Below are 12,839 nucleotides of genomic sequence, written 5' to 3'. Positions count from 1 at the left end.
AAAATATCCTCAATCTTTTTTTTACAGCTGCACAATATTCCCCTGTAGATGAATCATCTTTTATTTAACAGATGACTTATGGATGGGCATTTACATTGTTTCCAATTTTTTTGTTCTTATGATCAATGCTACAGTTAAGCATGTAGCAACTGTCATTTTGCACTTTTGCACTTTTATCTGTGGAGGTAATTGCCAGAAGTGAGATTTGTGGCATCCAGGTTTATGTGCAAGTAATTTTGTAAAAATAGATAAATCACCCTGCTACAGAACCTAGTCTGATATGACCTCCCACTAGCCATGAATGAGATTGCCTGTTTCTCCACGGTCTTGGGGGAAATGGGCTGCCTGGACAACAAATTTAAACGTGTGACTCCCCCACTTAAAATTGCTGGAGTCTTTCACTGCCTGCCTACAGGATAACACCCATTGAAGAGCCTACAGGGCACCACCTGGCATGAAGAAGGACCTTCCCCTGCCCCTTTACATCACACAAGAACGTACTCCGATAAAAGATTTTGAAGAGTACAGTGTCACTTTCATTTATGGTTCTTAACCCAATTCTGTGTGACAGCCTTGTGTTTTCTCTTTTCAGGCCTGTTTCTGAAGAGGCTACCGTGTTCTCTTCACTTGCAAAGCCAGGACACCATTAGAAAGGCCTGCTCAGTTATTTCTTACTCTGCACATCTTCTTCCTTGGACAGGAAGAACGAATCCAACCAGACATAAGAAATAAATCCATTTGGTCTTGGTGTCCTGTGGGGCATGTATAAATTATTAGAGCACAGATGTGTTTGCTGAAGTGTCTACAAGAATCATTACATATAATTTATATGTAAATTATTAATCAACCTTTTCCGAATGTTTTCATTTAAAAACCTCATTTGAAACAGAAAATTATCTTCAGGTTTAATATATTCATGGCTATTGCCTAATCTAACTAGTCTAAACATATTCCAATATCTTTCTTTTTTTATTATTATTTTTTTATTTTTTGAGACGGAGTCTCGCTCTGTTGCCCAGGCTGGAGTGCAGTGGCGCGATCTCGGCTCCGTCTCCCGGGTTCACACCATTCTCCTGCCTCAGCCTCCCCAGTAGCTGTGACTACAGGCGCCCGCCACCATGCCCGGGTAATTTTTTGTATTTTTGGTAGAGACGGGGTTTCACCGTGTTAGCCAGGATGGTCTCGATTCCCTGACCTCGTGATCCGCCCGTCTCAGCCTCCCAAAGTGTTGGGATTACAGGCGTGAGCCACCGCGCCTGGCCCCGGTATCTCTTTCTCTAGCAATCACTGATTTCTCTTTACTGAACTTGAGGAAGTCATTCTTCTAGGATCTCTGTGGTAGCATCAGGGGAGATGGCTCAGCTGCCATCAAATGCTCACCTCACTGTTTCATTGCTGTTTATATCATATCACATTGGATTAAAGGTGCAAGTCCCTCAGGTAGAAGGCAGGCCTCAGTCACATGCTGGTGTTCTGGGGAATGTGAGTTTCAGGCAAGAAGGAAGCTGAAGTGTCAACTGGAGCAACCTAACTCTGGAGGACTGCCTGAAAAAGGAAGAGTGGCCAAAAAGATGACCCAGAATGGCCCGTTCTTCCATTCTGTGTTGGGACCAACTGGAGTAGAGCCACAGGATATTCTGGGAAACGTCCCTGTTTATCACTGTCATTTGAGATGTTTAGTACCTAGGGGTGATGGGGGCACTTCTGAATATAGAAAAGAATACATGCTTGCTTTGTGATTAATATTCAATTTATTGGAGTTGTAAATGTTAAGGTCTAGTTTTTCTGAAGACTTTAAATTCAGCTTACAGATTTTTTTTTTTAATAAAGTGATCAATTTTTGAAACAACAAGAACAATCCCTTTCATCAGTTCCCTCATTAACTAACTTTCATTAACTAAGGCTGTCAAACGGAGGCATTCTGAACGGCTAAGCAATTGGTAAATGTCACTTACACATTTCAAATCACAATTATGAATTTTGTATTTATGAACCCTCATTGGCTGGGCAAGGAGGCAGGAGACTGAGGGATTAGGTCATAGCTGGCAGTGGAGAGCTGGTATCCGAACTTCATTTGCTCTTACAGACTCCCTGCTTTAACCAGTAACCCATAGCACCTTCAGAAATCCTGGGAGTATTATTTGAAATCTTCTGAATAAAGCTATGTACTCATTTATCTATCTTTCACAGTCCTGCACTGAGGCCTTACTGTGTGCCTCATTAGCCTCGGGGTCCTGTAAGATCGCAGATCCAATGTCCTCCACTCATTTTTCAATCTGTTTGCAAAAAAAAAAATAAAACAAAAAACAGCAACTGGTGTGGGTGGTCATGAGAATGCATATTCAAGGAAGTAGAGCTGTGGCTCCTTACCTTCCCACACCCAAGGTCTTCCCTCTTGATCTCAGCAGTCTCACTCCTACTTCAGAGTCTTTGACCTTCCTCCGCTTCCTCTCTCCCAAAAGCCTCTTCTCCAAGATCTTTGGAAGGCTGCCTCTCTCTTTTCCTGGCTCAGCTCAGTGTCACCTGTTCTGCTGCCTCTTTCCTGGTCCCCTCTCTATAATGCCATCTTCTGTTGACCTGCCACTCTACCACATTGCCCTCTTTAATATTGTGGCAGCCCTTATCACTCTCTGAGGTGGTTTCTGTATCTGCCTGTTGTTTGTTATTTAAATCACCTGTCAGAAAGTGAACTCCAGTAGGGCAGGGACCTGATCTATCCCTTTTTACTGCAATATAAATGACTGAATAAATGAGGTGTCATTTTAACAGTGCACACCACAGGTTTGTTTCGAGGATGCAAGGAATCAATGCAAATCTAGCACATAGGACAAAGCCTAGAATGGTGGTGTGTGCCTTTAACCTCAGGAGGGCTGAGGCAGGAGGATTGGATTGCTTAAGCCCAAGAATTCAAGGTCAGCCCTAGCAACACAGGGAGACTCTAGACTCATAAAAGAAAATAAAAGATAAATAAATAAAAGGACAGTACCTAGTCCCTAGTAAGAGTTTAATCACACCTTTCTCTCTAAATGTTGAGACAAGATCACGCTCTGCTACCCAGGCCGGGGTGCAGTGGTGCTATCTTGGCTCACTGCAGCCTCTACCTTCTGAGCTCAAGTCATCCTCCCACCTCAGCCTCCTGAATAGCTGGTGTGGCACATGCCTGGCTAATTTTTGTATTTTTTTTTTTTTTTTTGTAGAAAATATTCTGTATTTTCTACTTTAAAATAGAAAAAAAGAGAGAAAATAATTTTGTGTTTTTTGTTTTGTCATGTTGCCCAGGCTGGTCTCAAACTCCTGGGCTCAAGCAATCCACTCACCTTGGCCTCCCAAAATGCTGGGATTATAGGTGAGAGCCACCACGACTAGCCTACAATTGGCTTTTGAGTGAGAGGTTAAATATCTAAGTAGAGGCCAGGCGCGGTTGCTCATGCCTGTAATCCCAGCACTTTGGGGGGCCGAGGGGGGCGGATCGCGAGGTCAGGAGTTCGAGACCAGCCTGACCAACATGGTGAAGCCCCGTCTCTACTAAAAATACAAAAATTAGCCGGGCGTGGTGGCACGCACCTGTAATCCCAACTACTCAGGAGGCTGAGGCAGGAGAATGGAGTGAACCCGGGAGGCGGAGGTTGCAGTGAGCCGAGATCGCGCCACTGCACTCCAGCCTGGGCGACAGAGCAAGACTCCTCTCAAAAAAAAAAAAAAAAAAAAAAACAAACAAACAAACAAACAAAACCCAAAAAAACAATCTAAATAGATAATCTGGTAAGGAAATGATGTTGTTTATTTGAAAAAAAAAAAAAAAAAAAAAAAAAAAAAAAAAAAGGCCTGGTGCTGTGGCTCACGCCTGTAATCCCAGCACTTTGGGCGGCCAGGCTGGTGGATCACGAGGTCAGGAGTTGGAGACCAGCCTGGCAAATACGGTGAAGCTCCGTCTCCACTAAAAATACAAAAATTAGCCGGGCGTGGTGGCGGCGCCTATAGTCCCAGATGCGCGGGAGGCTGAGGCGAGAGAATCGCTTGAACGCAGGAGGCGGAGCTTGCAGTGAGCCGAGATTGTGCCACTGCACTCCAGGCTGGGCGACAGAGCAAAACCCTGTCTCAGACAAAACAAAACAAAAAGCAAATATCTAGCAAAGCTGCAACTAAATAGAACCTTCGATGTGAATTCGCCTCCTTCAAACTATTTCTCTAGGGTACCTGCGAGTGAAGGAGCCAGGAGTTCTGACTCCACGCACTGTCCTGGTACCCGGAGTGGGCTCTTTTATTCTTCACTGAAAAAAAACCCCTCAAACTTCCTGAATATTATCCTGCATCATAGGGTAGAGGAAGCATAGACAGGCCAAAGCAGAATTTGGAAACGGGTGCTTTCAAATTGTCAGGACAATACTGAAAGAACAGCCAGCCATGGCAAAGGGGCGCCCGCCAACACGCAGCTGCAATTCAAGCATCAAAAAGGGAGTAATAGCACTGAGTTCCAGTTAATTGAAACAAGATGAATTCAGGAAAGCTGTAAAGCCATAAGGACAAGGTGGCATTGTGTAACCTAAAGCCAGCCACAGTGGCTGAGACCTGTAGTCCAATGAACTTTGGGAAGTCTCTGGCAGGATCTTTTGAGGCCACCATCCACTCCACCTTTCTAAAATAGATACAGCATATATAATATAAATATATAATATACTTATTATTTATATAATAAATATATAATATAGTCATTATGTAATAAATTTATTATTACATAATGAATATATAATGTATTTGTTATTTATGTAATGTATTTATTATTTATGTAATAAATATATAATATATATTTTATAATATGTATAATATCTATTTAGAGACGTGGAGGGGTCCTTGGTCCTTGATCCTCCCAGAGGATCCTCCTGAAACTCCGTCTCCAACAAAGAAACAAAGGTATATATATTTGAGACGGAGCGGAGTTTCTCTGTTGTCACTGGAGTGCAATGGCACGATCTCGGTTCGCTACAACCTCCGCCTCCGAGGTTCAAGCGACGATTCTCGTGCCTCAGCCTCCCAAGTAGCTGGGATTACAGGTATGCGCCACTGCGCCCAGCTAATTCTGTATTTTTAGTAAGACGGGGGGGTTTCACTATGTTGGGCAGGCTGGTCTCCAACGCCTGACCTAAGGTGACCCACCCGCCTCGGCCTCCCAAAGTGCTGGGATTACAGGCGCGAGCCACCGCGCCCCGCCCGTTTCTAAATATTTTTAAACATGTAATTCGAAATATGACTCCAAAGAGACTGTTTCCTGTACATCTTGTTGCCCCGCCCAGCTAGTTGGCTGATGTTGACTGTGTTGCTTTGCTTTGAATTTGCTTCACAATTTGCTTTGCTTTCCACAAGGAAGACCAATGAGAACTGTCTTACGTTAGCTGAGGCACAGGGCAAAATACACTTAGAGGAGAGTGGCAAAGGACTGAGTGATGGTCCTGGCCTCCCAGAGTCCCAGTGGCCAAGGAAATGCAGAAGGCACTCTTGTCAGCAAAGTACAGACTCACTTCAAACCAGTCAGTTAAACAGGACAGTAGGCGGGGAAGGGGTGAGGAGGAAGAAGTTGGGCCGGGGAGAACACTCTGGGAGAATTCTCCTGCATGGGGTCTGTAAGTTCCAGGATGACTACCGGACTTTCTGATGCGTAAATTCTGGGACGATATACAATTACAATTAAGTGTGAAAGGGCAGTGATAAAGAAATAGGCATGACATTGATATTTTCTGTGAACGTTATGCTAATGCTATCCCAACAAGTTTTGCCATCACGGGACTGCTTTGATTACGCTTTGTCTGCATTTAAAATGTATAAAATGTTATACATTTTGGGTTTTGCCACTTTTCTTTTTTTTCTTTTTTTTCTTTTTCTTTTTTTTTTTTAACAGGCTGTGTGCCCAGGCTGCAGTGCGGTGGCGCGATCGTGGCTTACTGCAGACTCGACCTAGGGTAGTAACTGGAACTACAGGTATGCACCACCACGCCTGGTTAATATATATATATATATATTATATATTATATATTATATATATATATATATATATATATATATATATATATATATATATATATATATATATATATATATATATATATATATATAAAATTCTAGAGATGGGGCCGGGGGCGGGGGCAGATGGGACAGTCTCACTATGTTGTCTAGGCTGATCTCGAACTCCTAAGCCCAGTTTCTGAGTAGCGGGGGCTACAGGAGCGCGCTGACACGCCCGACCCTTGCTTTGCCACTTAAGATGTTGCATTTATTCGACTTTCACTTCGGGCAGAGGTGCTGGGAAAGAGGCGGCTGGGCCCCTGCGGAAGTGTGCCGGTGCGGTGCGAGAAAGCTGGAGGCCAGTCTTCCAGACGGGGAAGCAGCCTGCGCTGCCGGGGCGCACGGCACGTGGTTTCCCCAGGCTTCTGTCCCGCCAGGAGCGCTGTACTAGGGATCCCGACCACCGCTCCGGCTGCTTCTCTGAAGCCTTTGCAGCCTTTTCCCTGCGATTGCCGAAGCCGCCCCCTGGGGAGCGGGCTCCCAACTCACCTGCAGCGTCCCACGGCCCGAAGGCGACGTGCTGCGAGTGAGGACGGGTGCAGAGGGAGGCCGACCGTGACGCCTTGGAGGGGCAGATGGTCCTGTTGACTGCCCTGCACCGCCACTGCGGACACAAAAGCCGTGTCCGGGCTGCAGGCGGGCCTGCACTGGGGGCACGCGCCGGGAGCCGGAGCAGGCCACGCGGATGCGAGCCGCGGGGGTGGTCCCGCGGAGGAAGGGTGGTGGCAGGCGCGAGAAGCCAGCGGGGTGGAAAGTCTCAGCCTCGCCCGCGCTCACTGCGGAGGGATGAGAGCCAGCACTTTCCCGCCGCGCGACGCCGCGGGCGTGGGGGTCTGCACCAGTCTGGCTTGCCTTAGAACTCGCTGGAACCCCGCTTTCCACTCAGTCACCGGCAGTCCTCCGCCCGAACCAGCCTGTGTTTCAGTTGAATTTCTCTGTGCCCCGTTTCTTTTCCGTTCCCTGTCCTTTTGCTCCGTCTCACATGTTCCGCCGCCTTATGTGACCTGTCCGTGCCTCAGTGGCCTCATCTGTAAACAGCCCTTCCAGAATGGTTAGGTTCCTCTGCAGGAAGCCCAGGGCCACACCTGCAGACCACTTCGTGTGTGGTACACGTTGTAGTTATCGCCATCACTATTGGCCTTCCGGTGCACACCTTCCCCGGCCTGAATTTCCAACCCGAGACTTCTTGCACTTTTCCATCGTTCATCTGTCATTCCGTGGCATTCCCCGTCCGCCGGGACTTTGCAGGCAGACCCTAACAATGACCAGTAAGCCCACGTGCTTCTCACCCTGGTATTGTAGACGTAGACGTGGAATACACCGGTTGAAGTTACTTGGCAATGGATTGGAAAATCCGGCTGCCGTGTAAGTGTAGTAAAATATGCGCACGTTTATACACACCAGACTCCACAGTAAGAAACTTTTTTAAGCTGGAAGGAAAACTTCGCTTTGCTGTTTCCGCCCGGTTTTGAACCGGGGGCCTTTAACGCGTGCTAGGCGAACGTGATAACCACTACACTACGGAAACCGACACTTTCCAGGTGCTCTATGATTTTTATAAGTGTTAAAGTCAGTATCCAGGTGTCAGCTTCACCCATTGAGTCACGGCCTTCAGATCCATTCTTCCCCAGAACGCCAGTCTTCTTGTGGTCCTGCGTAACGGTGTTTGTCAAACTGTAAAGCGTGACCTCTAAGGGTACCCCAGTCACCTCCAGCAATTAAAAGCAAAACAAAGCCGGGCGCGAGGGCTCACGCCTGTAATCCCAGCATCTTGGGAGGCCGAGATGGGCGGATCACGAGGTCAGGAGTTCGAGACCATCCTGGCTAACACGGTGAAACTCCGTCTCTACTAAAAATACAAAAAATTAGCTGGGCGAGGTGGCGGCGCCTGTGGTCCCAGCTACTCAGGAGGCTGAGGCAGGAGAATGCCGTGAACCCGGGAGGCGGAGCTTGCAGTGAGCCGAGAACGCGCCACTGCACTCCGGCGTGGGCGACAGAGCGAGACTCCGTCTCGAATAATAATGATAAACAAAACAAAACAAAAAACTAGCGAGCATCGCGGGAGGAAATGTGGGGAAATGAGAGATCAGACTGTTACTGTGTCTGTGTAGAAAGAAGTAGACATAAGAGACTCCATTTTGTTCTGTATTAAGTAAAATTCTTCTGCCTTGAGATGCTGTTAGTCTGTAACCCTAGCCCCAACCCTGTGCTCGCAGAGACATGTGCTGTGTTGACTCAAGGTTTAATGAATTTAGGACTATGCAGGATGTGTTTTGTTAAAAAAGTTCTGGAAGGAAGTATGTTTGTTAAAAGTCATCACCATTCTCTAATCTCAAGTACCCAGGGACACAAACACTGCGGAAGGCCGCAGGGACCTCTGCCTAGGAAAGCCGGGTATTGTCCGAGGTTTCTCCCCATGTGACAGTCTGAGATAGGGCCTCGTGGGAAGGGAAAGACCTGACCGTCCCAGGCCCAACATCCGTAAAGGGTCTGCGCTGAGGAGGGTTAGTGAGAGAGGAAGGCCTCTTTGCAGTTGAGATAAGAGGAAGGCATCTGTCTCCTGCTCCTTCCTGGGCAATGGAATGTCTCGGTGTAAAACCCGATTGTATGTTCTATTTACTGAGATATGAGAAAACCACCTTAGGGCTGGAGGTGAGACGTGCTAGCGGCAATGCTGCTCTTTAATGCTCTGAGATGTTTGTGTACCCGCACAGGAGGCACAGCACCTTTCCTTAAACTTATTTATGACACAGAGACCTTTGTTCACATGTTTTCCTGCTGACCCTCTCCCCGCTATTACCCTATTGTCCTGCCACATCCCCCTCTCCGAGATGGTAAAGATAATGATCAATAAATACTGAGGGAACTCAGAGACCAGTGCCAGCGGGCGCGGGTCCTCCCTGTGCTGAGCGCCGGTCCCCTGGGCCCACTTTTCTTTCTCTATACTTTGTCTCTGTGTCTCTTTCTTTTCTCAGTCTCTCGTCCCACCGACGAGAAACGCCCACAGGTGTGGAGGGGCAGGCCACCCCTTCAAGGAAAGGCAAATGTACCTTCCAAGGCTTCAGACTGGATACGCTTCCCTACTGGTTCTTTCTCTTCCAGGGAAGACAGCCAGAGGTTTTAATTTTCACATAATTTGTGCTCTAGGGACAGTAATGACAGAGAGGATTGAAAAAATGCAAAATGCATTCAAAACACACGATATTTGAATATATTTTGTTAAAATGTAAATTAAAGTAAATGTAAAAATCAAAAAGTGAAATTTCTATGTCCTTTCAAAAATTATTTATTCTATGAATTATGCATAAGTATTAAAATAAAGGACAAAATATAAATTAATGAATATCAAAATTTTAAGTCAGTTTTTAAAAATAAATCTGAAATTTTTATTACTTTTTAAGAGTTCAATGAAAAATTTTAGGTATTTTTATAAAAATAGAACTCGTGAATCCTAGCATCCAAGGTGCGTACCTATGTAGAGTTGGAATGACGCTTAACGCCTGTCATATGGAGATCAGCATATATGTAAATTTAAAAGTAGCGATTGCTTAATATTGTGAAACGTTTTTCCGTCCCCACGCCTAATTTCCGAATACCTGGAGAGCTTGGAAGGGAGGCGCAGTCCTGCTGATCAGGGATCCTTGCTGCCTCTGTGACTCCGAAGGCCCGCTCCATTCGGCGCTGGGCGGGAGTCCTTCTTGTGTGAGTCTGATTCTCTGGTCAAGGTCACCATGGGCCTCCAGGAGGCCCAATCCATGGACGCCTTCTCTTACTAGACCATGTGCTGAACTGGACGCTGCCAATCTCCTTTGCACTGCGGCACCCTCGGCCTGGGTGGACGCTTCGCTGCAGGCTTTTCTCCCATCCCGACTCCGCCTCCGAGCGCCCGAGGCTGACCCTGGAGCTCCACATCGGCTTGCAGCAGGACCCACACCTTCGCTCCGTCTCTGGTTCCAGCAAGAACTGTTCCCCCAAGCTTCAGATCCACGCGTGTCTTGGGCGGTTTTTCCAGATATCGCACAACATCTAACGCCCAACCTGTTCCAGACCTAAGTCATTGTTTTTTCCTTCCCTCCCCTCCCGCATCCTCAGCCTGTGATCTCGATTGTGGAACTACCCAAATCTTTCGCCGTTGCAAGCCGTGCATCCGGCTCCTTCACCTGCGTCTCCCTCTGGCTGCCGCCTCCTGTATGGACCAGGCCTGTGTCCTTCCAGCCGGTCTCCCACAGTCTTACTCCCACTCATACTCCCTGTTTGCATCATTCCTGAAGGAACCCCCTGAAATAGAAATCAGAGTGAGTCCCTCAGTCTCCCCAGGCCCCATCACCACAGGGTTTGGGAGGAGGCCAAAGATCCCAACAGGTTCCATGTGTTTGTCCTGCTTCTCTGAGTGTTGAACGCTTGCCGCCTTTGTGCTCGGAGCAGCTTGGGTCACTTGCCTGGAGGGGCATCCCAAATCTAACCTGGCCAGAGCGGCGACGGGTGGAAGGGGTGGAGAGAAGAGAAAGCACGAATTGTAGCAAAAAGCTCCAGCGGGCGTTCCCTTGGCTTGCTGGAGGACAAAAAAGAGAAGCCTGTCCACTTCATCTCCACTTTAATGAAAAAGCCAGAATCCTTTAAGAATGTTTTCCAGTCCCAGTGAAAGTGGTAAAAAAAAAAAAAAAAAAAAAAAAAAAAACCTTGAAACCACAGTCTGCAAAAGAATCCGAAATAATTTGTGCAAGACGAAATGTCAAACTTCAAACTCTTTGAACACCAGCTTGTTTAGACTCTTCCTGATGTTCCAAGACCACAGCCCCAGTAACTCACGTGCTAGGATTTTACTAGCGACTCTATTTACAAACTCTGACCAGCTTCTGCCCAGACCGCCCTCACAGACTACATAGCCCTGCTAAGTCTCCACTTTGATACACGTCTGAGACAGAAGAGGATGCTATCTTTGCTCAGTGAGTTTAAACCAGCTTTCTATGATCAACAGACTTCTCTTGGGGTGTGGTGTGTATGCGGAGGAGACTTCGACAGCTTAAAAATACAAAACGGGGCCGGGCGCGGCGGCTCACACCTGTGATCCCAGCACTTTGGGAGGCTGAGGCAGGAGGATCACGAGGTCAGGAGATCGAGATCGTCCTGGCCAACATGGTGAAACCCCGTTTCTACTAAAATAGAAAAAATTAGCCAGGCGTGGTGGCGGGCGCCTGTAGTCCCAGCTATTCAGGAGGAATCGCTTGAACCCGGGAGGCGGAGATTGTAGTGAGCCGAGGTGGTGCCACTGCACTTCAGCCTGGCGACATAGCAAGACTCCATCTAAAAGAAAAAAAAAAAAAAAAAAAAAAAAAAAAAAAAAAAAAAAAAAGAAAGAAAGAAAGAAAGAAAAAAGAAAAAAGGGCTATATTTGCAGGACTAATTTCGAGGCCATTCTGAGCTCAGGCGATCCTCCCGCCTTGACTTACCCAAAGTATTGGGATTGCAGGCATGAGCCACTGCGGCGCATGGCCCGTTTTTATCTTTATTTATGTATGGGGGAAACATGGAGGCTGGTATGTGTGGGGCAACATCTCACAAATACGGACTCTTAAAATCAAGAGCATGAAAAAGAATATACGGAAGACAAGTGTCTCAGATTACACAAAGCATCTTTCTTGACAGGGAGTCGAAAGCAGGTCGCAGCGAGGCAAACGCGGAATCCTAACCCCTAAATATCCCAGCAACGTGGGAGTGAATCAGATAGGTTTTGACGCTCACAAACGCCTGGGGTCATCCTGCGGCCTCACCCCGGTTTCGGCAAACCATGTTGTTCCCTCCAGCACAGCAAGTTTCCGACACGGGGGCAGGCCGTCTGGTAAACAGAAAGTGCCTAATATGTGCTGCCCGTGGGCGTGTGGGTTACAGCAAAGGATCATGCATGCAGAACCCGCGCTGCTGGCCTGAAGGAACTGGTCCGCAGGGACCCGCTTCTCATTCTTGCTCGGAGAGTTAGCGAGGGTTGTGAGAACTCTGCTCCGGGGCTTCCACACAACGATCAAAGACCACCCAGTTAAGCCCAAGCTCTAGCCCACCGTTAACTAATCCGCTACCCACTAGATCTTGGTCCAGAAGATACCGTTCGTGCACTTAGGTAACACGGCTTGCCTTACCCTTTCCAAAAGGAACTCCGCCCAACGTGGGGCTCGAACCCACGACCCTGAGATTAAGAGTCTCATGCTCTACCGACTGAGCTAGCCGGGCAGCTTGGCCAACATTATAACTTTGTCTCTGAAGACGGAGGTTGCCCGCAGAGGTGTAGGCACGTTTCCACTGTACAAGTACTAAGAAGCGCCTGCGCCTGGCTCTGTTCTAGGTACTAGGGCCGAGGATCTGAAATCTACGGATTCCTTTGCATGTGATGGCTGCATAGGCTTCAGAAGGGAAGAGCAAGAGATTAGGTGAGGTGTAAAACCTGAATTTACACTGCGAGAATTTATTAAGGACGTGGTATGAGTTCGTGTTCCTCCGAAGCGCAGGCCACACATGTCCTTCCAACCGGGTGACCTGGCCTCCGGAGAGAAATTCTCCTGAACAGGCCCAAAAAAAACATGTTTCCGCCCGGTTTCGAACCGGGGACCTTTCGCGTGTGAGGCGAACGTGATAACCACTACACTACGGAAACTGCCTGAGCTAACGTTTCTCCAGCATCGTCCTGAAGATACACGTGGCTGCGAAGGCCAGGAAGGCGCTAGGCCCTCGCCCTCGTGGGACAGACCCAGGGACCCCTGCCGCGGCCGGCTAAGTGGTGTCCAGGTTCT

The 12,839-nt window shown here is 47.7% G+C and overlaps 3 non-coding genes across 3 annotated transcripts; all 3 read right to left on the bottom strand.

Annotated features, from left to right (window-relative positions):
* Nucleotides 1-7,510: 7,510 nt before the first annotated feature.
* Nucleotides 7,511-7,585, bottom strand: TRNAA-AGC (transfer RNA alanine (anticodon AGC)). Its single transcript has one exon. It is a non-coding gene; the product is annotated as a tRNA-Ala (tRNA).
* Nucleotides 7,586-12,209: 4,624 nt separating this feature from the next.
* Nucleotides 12,210-12,282, bottom strand: TRNAK-CUU (transfer RNA lysine (anticodon CUU)). Its single transcript has one exon. It is a non-coding gene; the product is annotated as a tRNA-Lys (tRNA).
* A 348-nt stretch (nt 12,283-12,630) lies between these two features.
* Nucleotides 12,631-12,703, bottom strand: TRNAV-CAC (transfer RNA valine (anticodon CAC)). Its single transcript has one exon. It is a non-coding gene; the product is annotated as a tRNA-Val (tRNA).
* Nucleotides 12,704-12,839: the final 136 nt, after the last annotated feature.

The sequence above is a fragment of the Macaca thibetana genome, chromosome 6, assembly GCF_024542745.1.
Source record: "Macaca thibetana thibetana isolate TM-01 chromosome 6, ASM2454274v1, whole genome shotgun sequence".
NCBI classification, from domain to species: Eukaryota; Metazoa; Chordata; class Mammalia; order Primates; family Cercopithecidae; genus Macaca; species Macaca thibetana.
The sequence above is the reverse complement of the archived record's forward strand: the minus strand, read 5'-3'. Positions and strand labels throughout refer to the sequence as shown.